Source organism: Musca vetustissima, unplaced genomic scaffold (assembly GCF_032173495.1).
Source record: "Musca vetustissima isolate MV318-11 ecotype Yass unplaced genomic scaffold, APGP_CSIRO_Mvet_v1 utg2887, whole genome shotgun sequence".
Lineage (NCBI taxonomy): Eukaryota > Metazoa > Arthropoda > Insecta > Diptera > Muscidae > Musca > Musca vetustissima.
This window is the reverse complement of record NW_026884039.1, coordinates 244138-266343: the sequence shown is the minus strand read 5'-3', so window position 1 is coordinate 266343 and position 22206 is coordinate 244138. Positions and strand designations below refer to the sequence as shown.

General features: G+C 33.0%; 1 protein-coding gene across 1 annotated transcript in view; it reads right to left on the bottom strand.

Moving 5' to 3' along the window:
* LOC133331018 (dmX-like protein 2) overlaps positions 1 to 22206 on the bottom strand; it is a 190910-nt gene that overhangs the window by 127161 nt on the left and 41543 nt on the right. The window lies entirely within an intron of this gene.

Here is a 22206-nt window from a genome sequence, read left to right as displayed (position 1 = left end):
ACAACTTTATTTTCAAAAAAGTTACAGGTCATTTATACAGTTTGCAATTTCAGTTGGTTTAGTTTTGGCCACCAGTGTATATAGTTCATAGAAATTAAACACTTAAGAACAAAGTAATAAAACATAAACCTATCTTCTTTCTTAAAAATATTTTTGTTCGTTCGTTCCGTCGTTAAAATGTATAGGAATATTTATTTTTCTAAATATTCTAATATTTTCCATTCCGACAAAAAATGCATTCAAATTACCTTAAAGTTAGTTTTTTTTTGTGCCACCACTGTGAAAACTATTCGTCGAAAAATCCAATACATGGCTTTTGATCAGTTGTTATGATAGAGCAAGCAATGCTAAGCATTTGAAGCACATATTGATTTAATTTACATTTTATTCAAAATTTTTCGCTAATTGGCGGAACATTTATTCTAATAGATGAAATTAGGAAATCAGAGGGTATATTACCATTTAATATTTTTAGTACCATCATAGTGTTCAACATAATACGTCTACTTTTTAATGTAGGTAACCGAATTAATTTTAACCTGCTAGTGTAAGAAGGCAACACAAAATCACTATTCCAATGTAAACCCCTCAGTGCAAAAAGTAAGAATTGTTTCTGCACTGATTCGATTTTATCGGAATATATTGCATATTGAGGATCCCATACAACAGAACCATATTCTAATATAGGTCTAACAAGAGACGTGTATAGTTGTTTTGTTATATAAGGATCCGAGAATTCTTTGGCCCACCGTTTTATAAAACTTAATACACCATATGCTTTATTTACCATAGAAATAACATGATTCTTAAAGTTTAACTTTGGATCCATTAAAATACCAAGATCCACGAATGTTTCAACTGTTGATAAAACCGAACCTTTAATATTGTATTGCCTCGTCAATGAAGAATTTCTAGAAAAACACATATGTTTACATTTGTTCAAATTTAAATCCATACAATTTAATCTGCACCACTGAAAAAGGTTATTTAAATCATTTTGGAGTAAAATGGATTGTTTCTCAGAATTATGGGTAATGAATAACTTGACATCATCTGCATACATTAACAATTTAGAATGTACTACAGAAGTTGGCAAATCATTTATAAACAATAGAAAAAGAACCGGCCCGAGGTGACTTCCTTGTGGAACACATGAAGGTACGTTAATCGATTTTGAGAGACATCTATAAGATTTGTTATAGTTGAAAGACCACTACGAAAGCCATGTTGATATGGACTTAAAATGGATTTAATTTTGTGAGAAATAACAGCAGTAATTAATTTTTCAAACAATTTTGGGATATCACTTAATTTTGCAATTCCTCTGTAGTTTGAGACGTTTGATAGACTACTAGACTTGTGCAACGGTACTATAAAATATTTCTTCCATATAGTGGGAAAATAACCAAAATTTAAGGAATGATTAAATAGCAACGTAAAAGGCGTTGCTAAAGTGTCAGAACAATATTTGAGAATTATGCTAGGTATACCATCTGGACCTGGGAGTTTAATTGGTTTTAGAGTACGTAAATTTTTAGCAACATCTTGAAAAAGGCATATATATTTGATCTATTTTGGATAGCTCATAAGGATATGAGTTTATATTTGGACAAACTGCAGATGAATAAGTAGAGGCGAAAAAATTTGCAAAACATTCTGCTATTTCAGAATTTTTTACAAACTCCTTATTGTTGCATTTCAAAATTGTGGGTTTTGAGGAGACTTTTCTTTTTAAGTTAACAAACTCATAAAATGACTTCGGATTAGTTTTAAAATTATTTTTGATCTTGTTGAGGTAAATATTATACAATCTACGGGACTCTATGGTATATTTGGATCTAGCAACAGAATAATTAGCGTAGTCTGTAGATGAGCCTGACTTCTTATATTTTCGAAAAAGTTTATTTTTTAAATTTTTTATACTTGATAACTCACGCGAAATCCATGGATATCTGTCAGAATTTTTAATTCTAACAGTTGGAACACATTCAGAAATAAATTTATTTAGAGTATTATACAATATATCTATTATAAATTCAAAATCGGTGTGATTCTTACATTGACATGCAGTTGTCCAGTTTACAGATGAAATAAGAGAATTAAGCTTTCGAAAATTTGCTTTTTTATAGTTAAGAATATTTTTAAATGAATCACATGAAATTTCGTTAATTGTAGAATTATGGCTCATGGTTATATATAATGTTGGATGATGATTATCTTCTGGAGTACATATAACAGGAATTCGAATTAATTCAAAAAATTGTGTAAAATTTACAAATACTAGATCAAGGATTCTATCATTACAATTTAAAATATTATTTATTTGAAGGAGATTAATTTCACAAAATCGATTAACAATATCAAATGTATATTGGTTTACATTTGCTTCAGATGTCAACGGCGTTAAACTTTCTGAGTCTGGCAATGAGAGCCACTTTATAGATGGCATATTAAAATCACCAAGAACTAAAATTCTATCGGTATCATTCATAATATTAATAATTGAGTTTAGTGCTGCTAAATGCTGATTATAAATATCAAGAAGTGATGAAGGAGGTATATATGAGCACGTAACGAATAGTTTAAATTTACACAATTCAATTGATATGCAGATAAATTCTATGTCAGAAAAACAATTTAATTTAATTAAATTAGTGGAAAATTTGGCATCAACTGCAATAAGGACGCCGCCACCTTTTTTACCAGTACGATCTTTTCTAAATATTTGATATTTTGAACACATAATTTCACTATTTAACACAGACGTTTTGAGCCAAGTCTCAGTAAACACAATAATGCTAAATTCAAAACCAATGCTATCAGTAAATAAACGAGTTAATTTAGTGTTTAACCCCCTTACATTCTGATAGCAAATGGTAAATAGGTTATCTAGTTTTTTGATACTGGTTCAGATCTCTGAGGTAAATGAGCTAAATTATCTGATCTTTCTAGAAATTCTTTAACAAACGCTCTAGCAGGCCAAAAATCTTTCGATATCAAACTTGGAAATATATCATCATGAACTAATATTTTAAATGATGATCTACTTTCAGAGTATGCCGATCGAAGCTTGTAGCATCTTAGAAAATAATTACCATTTATTTTTGATTTGATATAGTTATTTATATCCTCAGCCGAGGTATCAGGCGCAAACCTAGACACAAAAACCATTTTCATGACAGGGGCCATTGATAATGGTCTTTGGGTAGGTAGTGGGGAATTGCCAGCTACAATCTCGGAAGACGCACGAGATGAAGGAACTGACAACACCTGTGTACTATGAGTAGATTTGGCGGTCTTCTCAAGACTACTGTTATCAGGTATTGTCACTTCCAATACATCGTTGCTAGCTTCCGTGGTTGCATGAGACACGACACTGGCATAAGTCTGTTCATTAACAGCATCAATTTTATCAATATTATCTGACGCTGTTCGTGATACAGTATTCCCAGCAGAAATAGATGCTTTACGAATAGGCATCATTTTAGTTGGTGCCTTCTTCGAAGACCGCTTTCGTTTCTGCCCACAAACGGACGGCGACGATACAAATTCACCGAGTTCTTGGTACTTATTAAACAAATTCGAAGAATTTTCAAAACGACTTGTTAATGATGTAAAGTCTTTCTTAATGGATACAAGCTCCGATTGCAAGTCTTTTACAAAATTATAAAAGTCGGCAGAAAGTTTTCTACAGTGAACACAGCACCAACGAACGCCAACATTGTCTCTAATAGTATCAACTACTTTCGCGTTGATACGAGCACACTTAACATGCCACTAATTTAAACAAAACCAACATGTAACGCACAATTCATCATCGTTAGAGATGTTACACAATTCATACGGACAGACCATTGTAAAAAATGTTTAATTCAAATATTTGAAAAAAAAAGATAAAATTCAAAAAAGTAGCTGGAATTCGAAATCCTTTGATTTCTACAAAAATAAATCTTATTGGCAACTCTGTTTTGAAAAGATAATAAGAAAATAAACAAGAATAATGTTACAACAAACAAATGAAGAAATGTAACAATGGAAACAAACAGGGAATGGAACACGGAATACCAATAAGAAAATAAATTGATTTTTATTAGTTATCACAAAACTCACTACACCAATTAGCACAGACAAATCAAAAATAGATTTTAAACACTGTTAACACTTTTTAAGATTCACAAACGGGTTAAAAAAACACAAAATAAATATTGTTAATCAAAAAAGGAGCACGACAAAAAATTATCAACAATCACGACAGGGTTGCCAATTTAGTTATCATTTTAATTGTTTTTAAGGGGCACGATAACTTAGAAAATTGCGACGATTACGCTTCAGTATTCTTAAAAAAAATATCAAATGCAATAACTTATGGTTCTACGGTATGGTTCTAATAAGTTGTTGAGATTTGAAATAACACCTTCGATTAATTTGTTCCCCAAAAATTGATAATTTTTAAAGAAAAATTACTTGCTAAAAGAAGAAAATCTAAGAATAACGTACACAATGAGCTTTTGAAGCGAGTCAGTAAAGTAATACGAGTAGCATCTGGACAGTCGAGGAAAGAGTACTATCACAAAAATATCTTAAAGGCTGACGGTGATACGAAAAAGTCATGAAGTTTCATAAATTCAGTCTTAAGACGTAAGGAGAAATCTGACATTAAAATAGTTTCTCAGACAGGAAACAACATTAATAACCCGCATGTTAAAGCTGAATTATGAAACGATTTTTTCAAAAATTTTGGATCAGGGATACCATGGAGTTGCTGGTCTGTTTTTGAATTTTCAAAGTCTTTTGACATTGTTTTATTATGGTATATGTGGGAAGGAACTTGTAATCTTTAAGAGTTAACTAGCTTACAAGAAGCAATACGTGGAAGTCTCAGGAGAAAGGAGCAACATCATTAGTGTTGATTGGGGGAATCGACGTTCAAAAATTGAAATTAATGCGATTAGTTACCTTCAATATTGGTGGAAATGAAGTAAATTAGATAAATAATGTAACATATTTAGGTGCTACATTACAATGTAACTTGTCTTGGAATAATCACATAAATATGGCGAAAAATAAAATAACCCCAGGCTTGGAATACTATATAAATTGAAGTATATATAAACTGTGTTTATTAAATTCATTGTATTTCTTACAAAAAATCTATACACTTTATTTTCAAGTTAATATTTAAAGATAAGAAAACATAGAGTCTACTAAAGATATTATCCACTTCTCAAAATCTCTTTTAATTGTCATTTATTTGTATATTTCAGTTTATTGGATGTATGGATGGATGTGTTGTATGATTTTTCCATATCATGGCATACCATTTTCTATGAACAAACAATTGATTCATTTTTGAGACTTTGACTTTGTGAGACTTAATCATGTAAAAAATTCATCCAATTCAAATGGTTTTTAAGAGTTGTGTGTTTTCTTTGACTATCTTCCTGTCCTGCTATTTGTCGCATGGCTGTGCTGCATATTTTGAGGATGAATTTAGTAAGTTGTTGCATATGAGTATCTTATTTCTAATGGGTCGATTACGGATGGTAACCATAGTTGTGGCGTTGCCAGTTGCCAAATTTGAATTATGTTGTCAACTTCAGTTGCTTCAAATAGAATTTTTCGGCAACCATTTATTTCTGGTTGCTGTTTAGTCGTGTTTAACAATAATAACTGAAATTTATAGGCCTAATGATTAAAATTACTACAAAAGAACAATTTGAGGTCTTAATTGCCCGGATGGAAGCTCACATAAATGTAGCACGCACCAAATCGACTACCGATGATGTGTAGAAGGCCATTTTAGAAGACCTTAACTGCTATTGGTGGACCATAGCACTCTAAATGAAAGGGAGAGAGTTGTGAACATCTTCTCTTGGGCCCTTGATATGTACGTGAGTGCCATCTATACGTCCGACAACACCGGGAACTTAGTTTTCGGATAAAAAAATGTTTATTCTTCCCTTTTTTTCTCCTCTCTTGATTTGGAAACAATCCAAATTTTACAAAGTTTTTCCTCTATTGGCCGGACAATTTCGGTCAAAACCACCGATATTGTGGGTTGAAGCATGCCAAGGTTGAAGTCATTGCCATGGGACTTTTGAAAACTTCCCTCCTCAAAAACCCTCAGAGCTACGCACACTTTTATGAAAGGAGGGATTGCTGTTGACCGTCGGGCTTTTCGGAAACCAGGGTTTAATGCTAAGTACACAATAGCATCTTTTGGTAGAAAAAATACGCCTTGAAGCTAAAATGAGCAGTTGATTGAACATTTCTCTAGACATAAACATCTACTCACATTACGGATGGTAGTTTTAATGGATTGGATTTATCCCTTAAATGCCTTCTAATAGATGATACGCCTTGCACATCATTTTCATCATCAAAAATAGTTCCACTGAGCTTATATCAATTAAAATTAGTTTTTCTGAAATATTCGATTAAATTTTTTGTTTACAATATTTCTAGTTGAAGAACTGTCAAAACAGTATTATCGACGGCAACTGAAAAAAATTGATATTCATAATGTTAAGTTTTATTTCAGTGGCGTTGCTAGTTGAAATCGCAACTGGAGTTTGGTTGCTTTCAATAATCGAACAATAAGACTCAGTTCAGATTTCCTGTTAATTAGAGGATACATAAGTCTGGTGATTTTAGGAAATGAGTAGCAATTATTTCGCATTTATCCATCTGGGAATAATAAAATTGATTATTTTGGGATATAGTAGTAATATTTTGAGTTTTCCTCTTCAACACTTTAGAAATTTTCCAAAGTGGCTTCGATGAATTGCCCAATTCAGATAGTGTTTTATTCCAAGACTCATTCTTATAAGACAATAATTCGCGATTTATTTGCTTGTTCAGGCGATTCATATAGATACGATCACTAACATCTGTGCATCTTTTAAAATTCCTTTTGTATATATTTCTGTGCCGTATCAATATTTTTATAAAATTTGGTATAGATCTCCTAGGGATCCTGCTTATATTTTTTGGAATACTATGTTCAACGGAATCTTGAATTATATTAGTAAAATTTTTAACTTCCGCATCAATTTGGTTTGAATCAGCACACAGCAGCGGGTGTTCATGAGTTGAGAGTTTGTTATTAATAAAGCTTTTAAATCGGGACCAGTTAGCTTTATTATAATTGTAATAAAAGTTGGTCGAAGTACTTGTACTTAAATTGACTTCGCAGATAACCGGGAGATGGTCAGAGCTCAGATCGTTTGTGGCTTTTATGCTAGCTATATTATCAGATATATTTGTTAAAAATACATCTAAATTGGACGGACGTCTTCCAATGTCTGCTGGTATGTATGTCGAGGTTTGAGGGAAAATTATTTGTAAATTATTGTGCTGAAGTTTGTCATATAACATATTCCCCCAACTATTGTTTCTAGAACATCCCCAATACGTGTGTCGGCAGTTGAAATCACCTCCTAATATAAACTTATTGGAATGCGAGGTTAAATTACGAATGTCAGATGAGAACCGATTTCTTGAATCCGCGTTAGAACTTCCTCCGGGGAAAATATATATATATATATATATAGAACTTTGCAGTATAGATTTTCAGACCGATGTTTTCAATAATGGATGTGTATATTGCAGGAAGTAGTTGACAATGTATGTTTTTCTTAATAAGTATAGCAACTCCACCTCTTATACCACATTCGCGATCTTTCCTATATACATAGTAGTTTCTATTTTTTAACGAAGAATTGGAATGTTTCGTTTATCATACAAACATCTAAATTTTTACTTTGCAAAAAATTAAGCAGTTCTTAGTTTTTATTTCGGATTCCTTTGGCATTCCATATCATAATTTTCAAATTTGTTGAGTTCAGTACAAAAACTTGCAAGCAAGAGTGGCGATGACCTCAAATTGATCGTTTTTTGTCTTACATTTACTTAAGCTTGAAATTAATTCCATAGTAAGACTCTTCATTTCCTCCAAGGCAAATACATTTTTGTTAGCCTGGGGTTGTTGTTAGCCTGGGGTTTATTATTGCATCCCGAAAATTTTGTATTTTCTGGTTGATTTAATACATTTGGAAAATGATGATGGTAGTTCGTCGTATAATTAAATTGAGTTGACGATCTATTAATCTTGGGGTTTTCATAACGAATTTTAATCGGCTTCGACTTTCTAATGATGATGCTTTGTGTTCACCATTGCAGTTTGGACATTTCAGGAAATTATTTGTGCAATCTTCTTTTTTATGGTTCCCTGCACAATTCTCACAAAACGTTTTAAATTTGCAACGGTTACCACCATTACCGTGCATTTGACAATTATAACATTGGGTTATTTTCCCTTTGTTGGGTTTTTGATATTCCCAACGGACTTTAAAATGATTTATGTCTGAATAATTTTAACGTAGTTCCTTAAGGGTAATTGATTTCCTCTGGAAATATACAACAAATATTATCTTTTCCTGTGGCAGATTTCTTGATTTTCCTGTGGCAGATTTCTTGATTTCTTGAAATGCACTTGTTCTACTTTGCATTTCAGTATAGTAATCAGTTGCAATTTTTCTTTGGCCGGACCATCGATAATTGTGTCATCGTTGATCTCATCGACATCATCGGGATCCACAACTTGTAATGGGGATAGTAATTTTGATTACTCTGAGAAGAGCTGTTGAACTTAGTTTTTTTAGTCATGTTTGTATGCCTTGAAGAGGCAACAACGTCATCGTCGCACGGTCTCTAAATTTTCAACATTTTTTTGTTTTTGCTAAATTCTCTCGTATTATAATAAAAAGAAGAAGTATAAATAGCTGTACTTTTATTTGCATGTTGTTATTATTGAGAAAAAAAAACACGTCTGTACAATGCAATCTTTACGACTGTTTAGTAAGTCATGTTGTAATTTTCGGTGTTTTTGCTATTTTGGCGTTAGTATATTAAACTTCTGCTTCTCCCACGTTACTCGTTCACGAATTTGGATTCGGATGTAAACTAAATGAATTGTTATTTTGATACCACAATTAGTTCAACGTATTTGTTTGCATACGTGTCAAATCACACAGATAGGCGTTTTAACATTCGCGAAAACAGTGGTTTCCCGTGATAAGAGTTACTATTTAAGAAATGACAAAATATATTGTAATTATATTACATCCCAAATTCCACAAAAACGTCAACCACATAGGTCAAAAATCAATTTGTAAAGTTAGATATGCAATTATATAGGAACCATTCTTACCAATCCGGACTACATATTTTAGGTGAATTTGGCATAATAGCGGCGATTTTTCTTTTTGTTGTCCCACTTTCCCGTGGTGAGTAACTTGGGCAATTATTTATTATTTTTATAGTGTTATTTGTGGTAAGTGTGAACGCTGTTAGCTAAAATAATATCAATAACTTGTATTATATTCGAATAAAGAAATCTCTTTCTAAAAATTACATATATATAAACCTACTTATATACCTACGAGATCCCGTGGTAAGTGTAGTTAAATAGTGTAAGAAAATATAATATTTAATGCGTGCGTGACAAAATCAATATAATTTTTATTAAAGACTCTAATCTAAGAATTCTTTCGGATAATGCTGTCATGTCTGGATCTTGAGATGCCAAAGGCACATAAAATAAAGTTTGTTTTCTAACTTCATCGACAAAAATTTTACACGTCTCGTACATGTTATACTTTACTTCAATAAGTAAAAAATTATGACGTCAATGTTTTTTATAAAAATATACTGTTTACGTTTAATGATGCTAATAAAATCGTCCCAAACAATAGTTCATATTCCAAAAGATTTTGCCAATTGTACAACTGATAAACTAAAAAAATAATTAAGACATTTTATAAAAATAACGGTTATTCACGATATTTACACCCTTGTGACCGGTTTGAGATAAACATCTCCTCTTTCTTACCCTGGCATCTTTTCCGAATCATGTTTTCCCAGAATGAACATTTACCCCATTAGATTCAAAATTTCTTATGGTTCTTTCGACTCGCTAAAGGCCAAAAACTCCTCTTGGATATATTGTCATCTTATACGGTCTATGTCCTTCATGAGTAGACCTCGGATTTTTGCATATTTTTTATGCTTTATCCGATTGGACTCAAATTTTGTATTTAGGCGTTTCATGCTTTAATTGATCGTTATTTGGGGTCATGTCAAAAATATGCAAAAAATATGCAAAATATATGCAAAAAATATGCAAAATATATGCAAAAAATATGCAAAATATGCAAAAAATATGCAAAATATATGCAAAATATGCAAAATATATGCAAAAATATGCAAAATATGCAAAAATATGCAAAATATGCAAAAATATGCAAAATATGCAAACATATGCAAAATATGCAGACATATGCAAAACTATGCAAAATATGAAAAAATATGCAAAAATATGCAAAATATGCAAACATACGCAAAATATATGCAAAATATGCAAACATATGCAGACATATGCAAAACTATGCAAAATATGAAAAAATATGCAAAATATGCAAAAATATGCAAAATATGCAAACATACGCAAAATATATGCAAAATATGCAAACATATGCAAAATATGCAAAAATATGCAAAATATGCAAAAATATGCAAAATACGCAAAATATGCAAAATATATGCAAAATATGCAAACATATGCAAAATATATGCACGGTATGCTAGGTCGCAATATTAAAGATAGAACTTTAATATTTTGCACATATATTATTATTACTCCTAGGATGTTTGGTATTGGAAATGGGATATATCGGTCCACGTTTTAGTATATCGCCATATAACGGTTATATATGTTTGCATGTTTTATACATACATTTAGCAAATTTTTCATAATGCCCCAAAAATCTAACAGTTGAACCATGAAACGCATACATACACAATTAGATTTCTATAGGTTAAAAATAAAGAAAGCACACAAATTCGAAAACTACCCTGAATTTTTTTTTTTTTTTTTTTTTTTTTTTTGATTAAAATGATTGCATATGTGAAATATGTTGCTCATATTTGCACATATTTTGCATATCTTTTGCATATTTTGCATATTTTTGCATATTTTAGCATATATTTTGCATATTTTATGCATATATTTTGCATATTTATTGCATATCGACCTAGCATATTTTGCATATTTTTTGCATATTTTGCATATATTTTGCATATATTTTTTTGCATATTTTGCATATATTTTGCATATTTTTTGCATATTTTGCATATTTTGCATATTTTTTGCATATTTTGCATATTTTTTGCATATTTTGCATATTTTTTGCATATTTTGCATATTTTTTGCATATCTCGTGCATATGCAAAATATGCAAATATGCAAAAAATTAAAAAATATGAACCCTTCAAATAATTCTAAATCCTTTGAAACGAATTTGTGTCCAATCAGAATTTCGATATCTTCATTATTAAAAAATATGCAAATATGCAAAATCCGAGGTCTATTCATGAGTGTATATATAAGACATAGAATGCAATTTTTTCACACAAAAGTCTGATTGTATTTGAAAGGTGGGTCTAGAACTAATATTTCGGGGTGTTACAAAATCTTGGCGCCACACAAAGCTGAGCGTTGTTGTTAAGAGCGTTAAACTAATAAATAACAAATGCAAACCAATTTATAATTCGCAAGCTGTAACAGTGCATGACATGGAATTCGTGACATACAAATATTATCATTAAAGCGTTTTTCTTCAGACCAAGTACTTGAATTTTTTTGTACTTAAAAAAATAGTGAAAAAAATAAATCATTTAGAATTGCTCCCAGAAAGTAAATTTATTTACCACAATAAACAGAACGCAGTTACAGCTACTTTCGTCAATAGAAATGGAATCTTCGAAAATTGTATTACACCGTAATACCTCGAGAAGTTCTCACGAACGATCCACTTAATGATCATGATTCGCCCCTTTACTCACATACGTACTTAGCTGGCTTGTGACAAAACATTTGTTCCATGATTCGAGCTTAAAAAAGATTTCCAGGCGGGTTGATCTTGCGCGCAGCTCTTAAAATTTTATCTTTCCATCTAATTCGTGGGCCATCAGTTGACTCGCATTTATATGCCCTTTGTGCTGGGGCATCCACATCCATTCTCACAACATGACCTAGCAAGCTCGATATATTTGACAATGCCGATTTCCGAGAGTATATGGTACAATTCATGGTTCTTTCGACGGCGATATTCACCGTTAACGCAGAACTGATGTAGTTTTATTTATGGCTGTACCAAAGTGTATAAAATCTTTGACTACCTCGAAGCGGTAGTTCTCCAATACCTCTGTTTGCCCAAGTCTACTGTACGTCTTGCTCGTTGATGTTTGTTCAAAGGTGACTGTTATCGTCGCAATGTTCGACCTATTATATCGATGTCATCGGCGTAGGCAAGATGTGTGTCACCCGTTTCAAGTCCGACAAAAGCAAACAAGTATAAATGTATTTTTTGACAAAGGCTCAGTTTATTCTCTAAAAATTATCTTATGAATTTTAAGTTATAAACAATGTGAAATATTTCTTACTCGGTCGGTCCTTATGGCATAAAACGAGAGACAATTAATTAAACATTTTTACATATTTCTTTAGACCTTTCGTTTTACAATTATTTTGAAATTAATGGATGCCACATTATTCTAAACAATTTCTTACATACGAATGTCACTACAATAAACAATTACAGACTAAACGACGTTGCCAGAATCAACATCCCCACCCCCTTAAATCGATTCGATAGATTGAGATTCACTGCATCCGTCAGAAACATTCAATATAGCAAGCTTTTTTATTGGCCTGCGTAGAAGTCTGCACCTCGGCAGATCTTGCCACACCATCCTTGCCTTCAATCAACCTTAAGATTCTTCCTCTTTTCCACTTTGACCGAGACTCGTTGACGTCACAAATTAGCACAAGACTACCAGGGCAGAGCGAGCGCGATGATTGGAACCATTTGGTCCGTCTAGTCAAATCTGGGAGGTATTCTTTTATCCATCGCTTCCATAGCCCATTCTTGAGATTTTGCAGTAATCGCCACTGTTTCCTGGAAGCACACAGACGATGTTCATATGGCGCTAGCGTCTGGGTAGAATTAACACCACCGATCAAAAAGTGGTTCGGGGTAAGGGGTTCCGGATCATCCGGTGTAACCGGAATGTGTGTAAGCGGCCTAGAGTTCACAATATTTTCGGTCTCCACCAATAAACTATAAAGCGTTTCTAAACGAGGAACATGTTCCTTTAGCATAGCATTCAAGCACGTTTTAACCGATTGTACCAACCTTTCCCATGCAGCGCCAGACGCAGGATCACCAGGCGTATTAAATTTCCATTGCACACCTAAAGGGACAAGTCCAGCTTTAATAGTTTCGCTGCCCAAAAAATTGGTCTCTCCATAGAGCTCCTTTCTAATGCCGACAAAATTGGTCCCATTATCGCTCCGAATTTGTACAAATACTCCTCGACGATTCACAACGTTTTTAATGCACATCAAACAAGCGTCAATAAATTTGAAGCAATTTCTAGATGAATTGCTCTAATCATTAAGCAGGTGAATAATGCTATCCACCGTTTTCCCTTTTGACGCCGAATAGTTACTTCAACGGGGCCAAAATAGTCTAAGCCCGTATATGAAAATGGTCTGACATAGGGCGTAAGCCTGTCAATTGGTAGTTGACCCATAATAGGATGTGTCGGTAGCGCTTTTTTGATTTTACACACACTGCATTTGTTACGCACCTTATTGACCAATACTCTTATAGATGGTATCCAATACTTCTGGTCGTATCTCGCTTATTATGATGTTCGTGTTGATGTAATACAATTTTTGATGATACCATAACACAAGAAGTTCTGTGAAGCGATGATTTTTCGGTAATATACATGGTCGTCTGAATTCTTCGGAAACGAATACTGCGTTATCGATTCGACCTTAACTCGTATAATTCCAAAGTCATCAACATAAGGACACAGAGTCTTTAAATCACTGCTAGCGTCCACAGGTCTATTCATTCTTAAACATTTGTATTCGGAGGAGAAGGCTTCCTGTTGAACAATTATGCAAAGTAACTTTTCAGAATAATTCTCCTCGCTAGACGTCAATTCCCCTTGTATTCTGGATCTATATACGAATACTCTAGAATTATTGACGAAACGTACAACCCATGCTAGTATTCGTTTCACTTTCCGAAAATTTGAGTATCTGTTAAAATCAATTAAGTGCGGTGTTTTTACTGTTGATAAGCCGTAATGTTGTGAACGCAAATCTAGTTCAGATGTATCGCAATCAGCATTGTTATTTATTAAAGGCCATTTCTTTTTTTTTCGTACGTTCCCACGCCTCACTTTCCCACCCCTGCCGACCGAGGGGGCGACCTCCCCTTTCGTAGGGATCGCGTACACACCATAATCCGCATTATGATGGAAAATGAGAAGGGATAGAAAACCAGCTACAGAAATCTACTTCAACAGCCAGTTATTAAGTTGTATTATTCATTTAAAAATATGATTATATTAGATTTTATTAGTTCAATATTCATGCAAAAGTCTACGTTAGAATACACAGAATTGAAATCAATACACATTTTACTAAGTGGATCTCCCATAGAATAATTTGTGCGATGAAAATCTACGTATAATGGTTGATAATATCTACTTGATCGAAAAGGAACATTTATTCTAATGGATGAAATTAGGAAGTCTGAAGGTATATTACCGTTTAGTATTTTAATTACTATCATAGTGTTCAACATAATACGTCTACTTTTTAATGTAGGCAATCGAATTAATTTTAACCTGCTAGTGTAAGAAGGCAACACAAAGTCTCTATTCCAATGTAAACCTCTCAGTGCAAAAATTAGAAATTGTTTCTGCACTGATTCAATTTTATCGGAATATATTGTATATTGGGGATCCCATACAACAGAACCATATTCTAATATGGGTCGCACAAGAGATGTAAAAAGTTGTTTTGTAATGTAGGGATCAGAGAATTCTTTAGCCCATCGTTTTATAAATCCTAAGACACCGTGGGCTTTGTTTACCATAGAAATGATATGATTATTAAAATTTAATTTTGGATCCATTAAAATACCAAGATCAACAAATGAATCTACAGTTGATAAAACAGTACCATTAATATTGTATTGCCTTGTTAAAGTAGAAGATCTGGAAAAACACATATGCTTACATTTGCTTAGGTTTAAATCCATACAGTTTAATTCGCACCATTGAAAAAGGTTATTTAAATCATTTTGAAGTAAATCAGCATGCTTCATGGAGTTATGGGTGATAAACAACTTGACATCGTCAGCATACATTAGCAATTTGGAGTGGATTATTGCATTTGGTAAATCATTTATAAATAGAAGAGGAGTGGACCTAAATGACTTCCTTGGGGAACACCGGAAGGAACATTAATGGATTTGGAGAGACAATCATCAAACAAAACTACCTGTGATCTATTTCTCAAATAAGATGATATCCATTTAACTAAATTTATACTGAAACCAATTTGATTTAATTTATATATTAAAAGTTCATGGTTAACCCTGTCAAAAGCTTTACTGAAGTCAGTGTAAATCGTGTCGGTTTGATTACGCTGAATAAAACCTTTTATGACGGTTGAGGAAAATTGAATAAGATTGGTAATGGTTGAGAGGCCACTACGAAAACCATGTTGATGTGGACTTAAGATTGGCTGAACTTTATGAGAAATTACATCAGTAATCAGTTTTTCGAATAATTTTGGAATTGCACTCAATTTAGCAATTCCTCTATAATTCGAGACATTAGTTAAGCTACCAGATTTGTGTAAAGGAACTATATAGGATTTCTTCCAGAAGGTCGGAAAATGACCATATTTCAGGGAATAATTAAACAATAGCGTTAAAGGGATAGCTTATGTATCTGAACAGTACTTTAGAATTATGCTAGGAATGCCATCCGGACCTGGACTTTTAATTGATTTTAATTTACGTAGATTTTTAGAAACATATTGACTTTGTAAAAAAGGCATATATATTTGATCTATCGTCGATAATTTATAACTATATGTATCTTTATTTGGACAGGGTGAATATGAATATGTTGTAGCGAAAAAAATTGCAAAGCACTCTGAAATTTCAGAGTTTTTCTCAAATGTCTGATTATTGAATTTCAAGATGGTGGGCTTTGACGTAGCTTTTCTTTTTATATTAACAAAGTCATAAAAAGATTTAAGATTGGATTTGAAATTAAGTTTAATCTTGTTTAAATAAAGATTGTAAAGTTTTCGGGACTCTGACGTATATTTAGACCTTGCGACAGCATATTTAGCATAATCTATAGAGGAGCCTGATTTTTTATATTTTTTAAAAAGTTTATTTTTATAATTTTTAATACTTGAAAGCCCAGATGTGACCCATGGATATCGTTCCGAGTTTCTAACTCTAACAATGGGAACACATTCTAGAATAAATTTATTTAGGATATCATAAAATTTATATACTGATAATTCTAGATCACTATGACTCTTACAAATAAATAATGTACTCCAATTTACGGTTGAGATAAGTGCGTTTAGCTTTCGGAAGTCAGTTTTATTATAATTAGGAACAGATTTAAATGATATTAAAGAATTGTTGGTAGCTAAATTAATATGTATCATGGATATACATAATGTAGGATGGTAGTTATCTTCGGGAGTACATACTGGAGGTATTCTAATAATTTCAAAATATTGTGTATAATTCACAAATGCTAGATCTAGAATTCGATCATAACAATTTGATACGCTATTTATTTGATAAAGATTTATGTCGCTAAAACGATTTACAATTTCAAAGGTATATAAGTTTACATTTGCATCAGATGTCAAGGGTGTTAGAGCCTCCGAATCTGCCAATGAAAGCCACTTTACGGACGGCAGATTAAAATCGCCGAGAACTAATATTTTGTCAGAGTCATTCACTTTGTTAGTAATTGAATTTATTGCTAACAAATGCTGATTATAAATATCAAGTTGCGATGAGGGAGGAATGTATGAGCAAGTCACAAATAATTTAAAATTTTCTAATTCAATGGATATGCAAATAAATTCGATATCAAAACAGTTTAATTCAATTAAATTAGTGGAATATTTGGCATCAAATGCAATAAGGACGCCACCACCTTTTTTAAGAACTTTATCTTTTCTAAATATTTGATATCTAGAACACAAAATTTCACTATTTAACACGGATGCTTTTAACCAAGTTTCAGAAAATACTATAACATCATAATTAAACCCAAGGCTATCAGAGAATAATCGAGTTAATTTTGTGTTTAACCCTCTTACATTCTGATAGCAAACATTGAGAAACATATTTAGTTTTTTGGCAATATTTCAGCCCTCTGAGGCAAATGAGCTAAGTTTTCAGATCTTTCCAGAAATTCCTTTACAAATGCATTAGCAGGCCAAAATTCTCTCGAAATTAGTCGATGAAACATACTTTCTTGTACTACGATTTTAAAAGATGATCTACTTTCTGAGAAAGCAGACCGGAGCTTATAACAACGTAGAAAGAAATTTCCATCGATTTTTGATTTTATATAATAATTTATATCCTCAGCCGAGGTATCTGGTGCAAACCTAGATACAAATACCATTTTCATGGTGGGAGCCATAGATAATGGTCTTTGACCAGGTTGGAGGGAATTGCAAGTGCCAGCTACGGAAGACGCATTAGATGATTGAACTGATGATTCCCGATTTCCGTGAGTAGGTTTTGAAGTCTTTTCCAGACTAGCAGTACTTATACTCACAGATTTTGGATTAATCACTTCATTTACATCCTTAACGATTTCCGAGGCCGAATGTGACGCAACACTAGCATATGTCTGGACACAATCAGTTTCCGTTGTATCTGTGATATTGACGGAAGGTGATTGTGGCACTGTATTCCCAACAGAAACTGTGGGTTTGCGACTAGGCACGACTTTATTGGGAGCCTTTTTCGCAGACCTTTTACGTTTCTGCCCAGACACAGACGGTGATGATACAAATTCATCAAGCTCTTGGTACTTGTCGAACAAATTTGAAAAATTCTCAAAACGTTTTGATAACGATGTAAATTCCTTTTTCATCGAACTAAGCTCCGACTGCAAGTCTTTTACAAAGTTATAAAAGTCGGCTGAAAGTTTTCGACAATGGACACAGCACCAACGGACACCAACATTATCCCTAATTGTGTCCACTACTTTTGCATTAATTCGAGCACATTTAACGTGCCATTGATTAAGGCAAAACCAGCAAGTGACACACAACTCATCATCTACGGAAATATTACATAATTCGTAAGGACAAACCATTTTTAAAAATTATTATTATTATTTTTTTAAATAATTTATGAATTTACATGAATTTCTATCCCTTGAATTTCTTATGAAACACAAAATTTGGCAACTCTGTTTTGAGATGTCAAAATAACAAAACAAAATAAAAATAAAAGAAATGTCACAACCTCAATATAAGCTAATGTAAAAAAGGAACAAATTGGGAATGGAAACAAAATGCCAATTAGAATTAAAAAGATTAATTAATATTAGGAAAAATATGTTATATTTCACACTTCCAATTTTATCAAAATGCACAAAAATTATTTCACAACACTTTTAAACACTGTTACCACAAAAACACAGATTATATTGTTAGAAATTAAATATTTTTTAAACGAGCACAGAGCACCACAAAATTAGTGAACATTCACGACAGGGTTGCCAAATAATATAAAAATTCGGGACCGTTTATCCATCTATTTTCTATATTGTATTTAGGTCGTGAACGAGTCCCTTCATTAGCAGGATTCATGTGTCCAGGTAGCCACTTCCGATTTGGGGTCGTTGAGCTCTCCAGAATTTCACCAACACGATTTGCCACAAACTGCTTATATTTTCTGGAATCAGATTTTATCCAATTCACGACAGTATTTTCCGGATTAGAAATGGAATGTTCATAAACTTGGTTTTTCAGGCGGACGGCGAAGACCGCTGCTTGTAATTCTAGACGTGGTATCGAATGGTACCTCTTTGGTGCGCAGTTGGTTTTTCCGCATATAAATGAAATGTTGATGCCAGAAGGAGTATTGAATCGCCAGTAGGCTACAGTTGCCATCGCCTCCTGGCATCGCTAAACAGGTGCAGTTTTTTTGAATCATTAGAAATATTATGAAAATTATACCTGGGTATTTTGAAGTCTCTTAGCTTTTTTACCTCGCATAGCCAAGCCACCCACCTTCCGTATAATTCATCTGGTATGGCGTCATCCCATTCCAAATCGTACTTCAATAATGTTCGCCACAAATCCAAGAAATTTTGAATGTTGTCTAGAGCTATGCCTGACTATGTCCAGAATTATCACAAAGGCATTTCATTGGTGTATAAATAATGGTTATTTTCCCAAATGCGTTCAAGAAAGCTAAAATAGTACCAATATTTAACAATATAACATACTACAGACCATTAGTATGTTAAATTGACTGGACAAAGTTTATGAAAAAGTTATTCACTATAGAATAAACGAGTTCACAGAGAACCACAACATCATTAAAGATGATCCACAACTTGAAACGAATTGTAAATGATAACAAAAGAAATGAAATGAACCGCAAAGGTACGGGAGTGGTTCTAATAGTCTGCATTCAATTTAATTTGTCTATTGAAAAAACTGCATTAAATTTTGAACTACAAAATAGAACGTCGAATTAGGGTTTTCCTATATTTTTGCCTTAAACGGTTAAGGGTCTGTTTACTAATTGAAACCTAAAAAAGAACTTATTTGTTGCAATACTTCTAGTAAATTCTCAAAAACAATTTTATGTATTATACGAGTGTTACGTTCCTACGGAGGTGGTCGATTGGATGAACAACGATGTTTAAATATAACAATTTAATTCATTTATTAAATAAAAACTTAGAGTTGTTTTATGAGTTGAGAACAATAAATTATGACAACTTGCAGAGCTTTGGTGTGCATCTATTGGTGGTTGATCAGTGACTAAATGAATATGTAAAAGGAAGAGACAATGGTGCTGATGCATGATAATGCCAGATTGTTGCATTTTATGTGGTAATACTAGGGTTACCCTAATATCTCCCCTTTTAGGTTTGAGCCGGGCTTCTGGATATGACTTCAACTGGTTGTCTTCTCTGACTGATTCTTCTTGGCTGATAGTTGACAACAGGTGAACTTGGTGGAGTAATGAAATCTTCACTTGACTGTTGTGATGCTGTAGAATCTGTAGACGGCAATTGAACATTGAAACCCTGAAGTAATATATCAATAACTAATGTATCGTCTGAGGATGGAAGAACATCATCGGCTAATCTTGTTCTTAGTTGATCTGCATGAGCCTTGATTAACTTTTTGCGACTTCCGACCCATATTGCTGTGCCGTAAGTGACTGTACCTGTTCTATTCTCCAGGAACCCAATTTGATTTGTTGTGATGGAACTCTTTTGCATATACTAAATCTCCTGGCTTGAACGATGTAGGCTTAGTTCCGTTTTGGCATTGTACTGATTTTCCATTTCCATTTTTTTTTCTTTCTTTTTTTTTTTTTTTGTTTTGAGTGATCTTTTAAAAGTGTCAACAAACCTTTCGGCTTGTCCGTTGGAGCTGGGATGAAAACGAACTATGCGTGTATGTTGAATTGCTCTTTCCTTGCACCATTGTTCAAAGTTGTTGGAACAGAACTGAGTCCCGTTGTCTGACACGAGCTGCTCGGGGTTTCCGAATTGTGAGACGTACTCGTTCATTAATTTTATTGTAACTGCAGCTGTGATTGGCGATGTCTGGTAAATTACTGGATACTTTGAATATGCATCTACTATTAGGAGGTAGTAGAATCCTTTAATTGGACCAGCGTAGTCGATGTGAACTCGTTCTAGCTTTCTTGTTGATAATGGCCATGATGATAAGTCTGTCTTTACTGGATTTTTACTTACTAATTGACAATTTTGACATCTTTTGACGTAGCTTCAATATCTTTGTCTATGTTTGGCCAATAGACATAACATAACATTTTGCATTTTTCAATAGCAAAATGTCCACGATGAAGTTTTTTTAAAATTTTCTTTCTAAATTTTTGTGGAATGATTATTCTTGAGTTTAAAAGTAGACATCCGTCGACATATAAGTCATCCTTATGCTTGAAATAAGGTGCTACCTGTTGGTCCACTTGATTTTGTTTTTCAGGCCATCCTTTTTCCATGTATTATAAAATTTTTTTGAGAATTTTATCAGATTTTGTTTCATCTACAATCATGCTGTTTGTTTCTGGAATTTTTGACATTGATTCATTTAAATCGTTTTGAATGTGATGTGATTCGACGTCTCTAATATAGCATTCCAATATATCAGATCTATTTCCTATTGAGACTTCTATTGAACATTTGGCCAAAAATTCCATCTCTTTAGCATTAGCAACATTGGCGGTGTTTTTTGTTGGGTTTGCTTTAGGTCTTCCGATGCGTTTCCAAGTTGACTCAGAAATTATGGTCATGTCCGAGGCTATATCCACTTGTAATTTTTCTTATTTGGAATTAATACTCATTGTGACATATTTTCTTAATTCCCTGAATTGTACTTGTATTTTTTTGGCATTGAATTTTCCTTTGTTCTTGATGAAATTCTGATGATTGTTCTTCTTTGAATTTTGGTCATGATTGGTTTTGCTCTGTTGCTGCTTGTTGTTGTTGTATTTTGATTTGCTCAGCCTGTGCATGCTGTTGCAAAAACCATCTTTGTGACCAATCTGTTCGCATTTGGTACACTTATGCTTGGAATAGGGGCAATATTGAGCATAGTGCATATATCCACAATACCAACATGCTGTTTTTGGTAACTCTTGTTTTTGTTGTGGCTTACCAATATTGTTGCATTGTTTTATGCTTCCCCCAATTAGTGCTGTGCCACTTTTCAAATCCAAAATGCTTTGTGTTTCATCAACTAGCTTTTCTAGGTTGACTACTTCCTTACTTTCATTGAGATGCCTTAATAAACTGATTCTGATGTCACTGTCTTGTGATGATTTAAGACCAAGTAAGAAAATTAAACACTTGAACTGGTCTATGGTTAAGTCATCCAGTTTTAAAAGTTCACACTGAAGATTGACGCGACTAGCGTACTCTTTAAAATCTTCATTATCCATTTTGTGATTTGAAGACACTTATAACGTAGACTTACTTGTGTTTCTGTTCGTCCAAACAACTTCG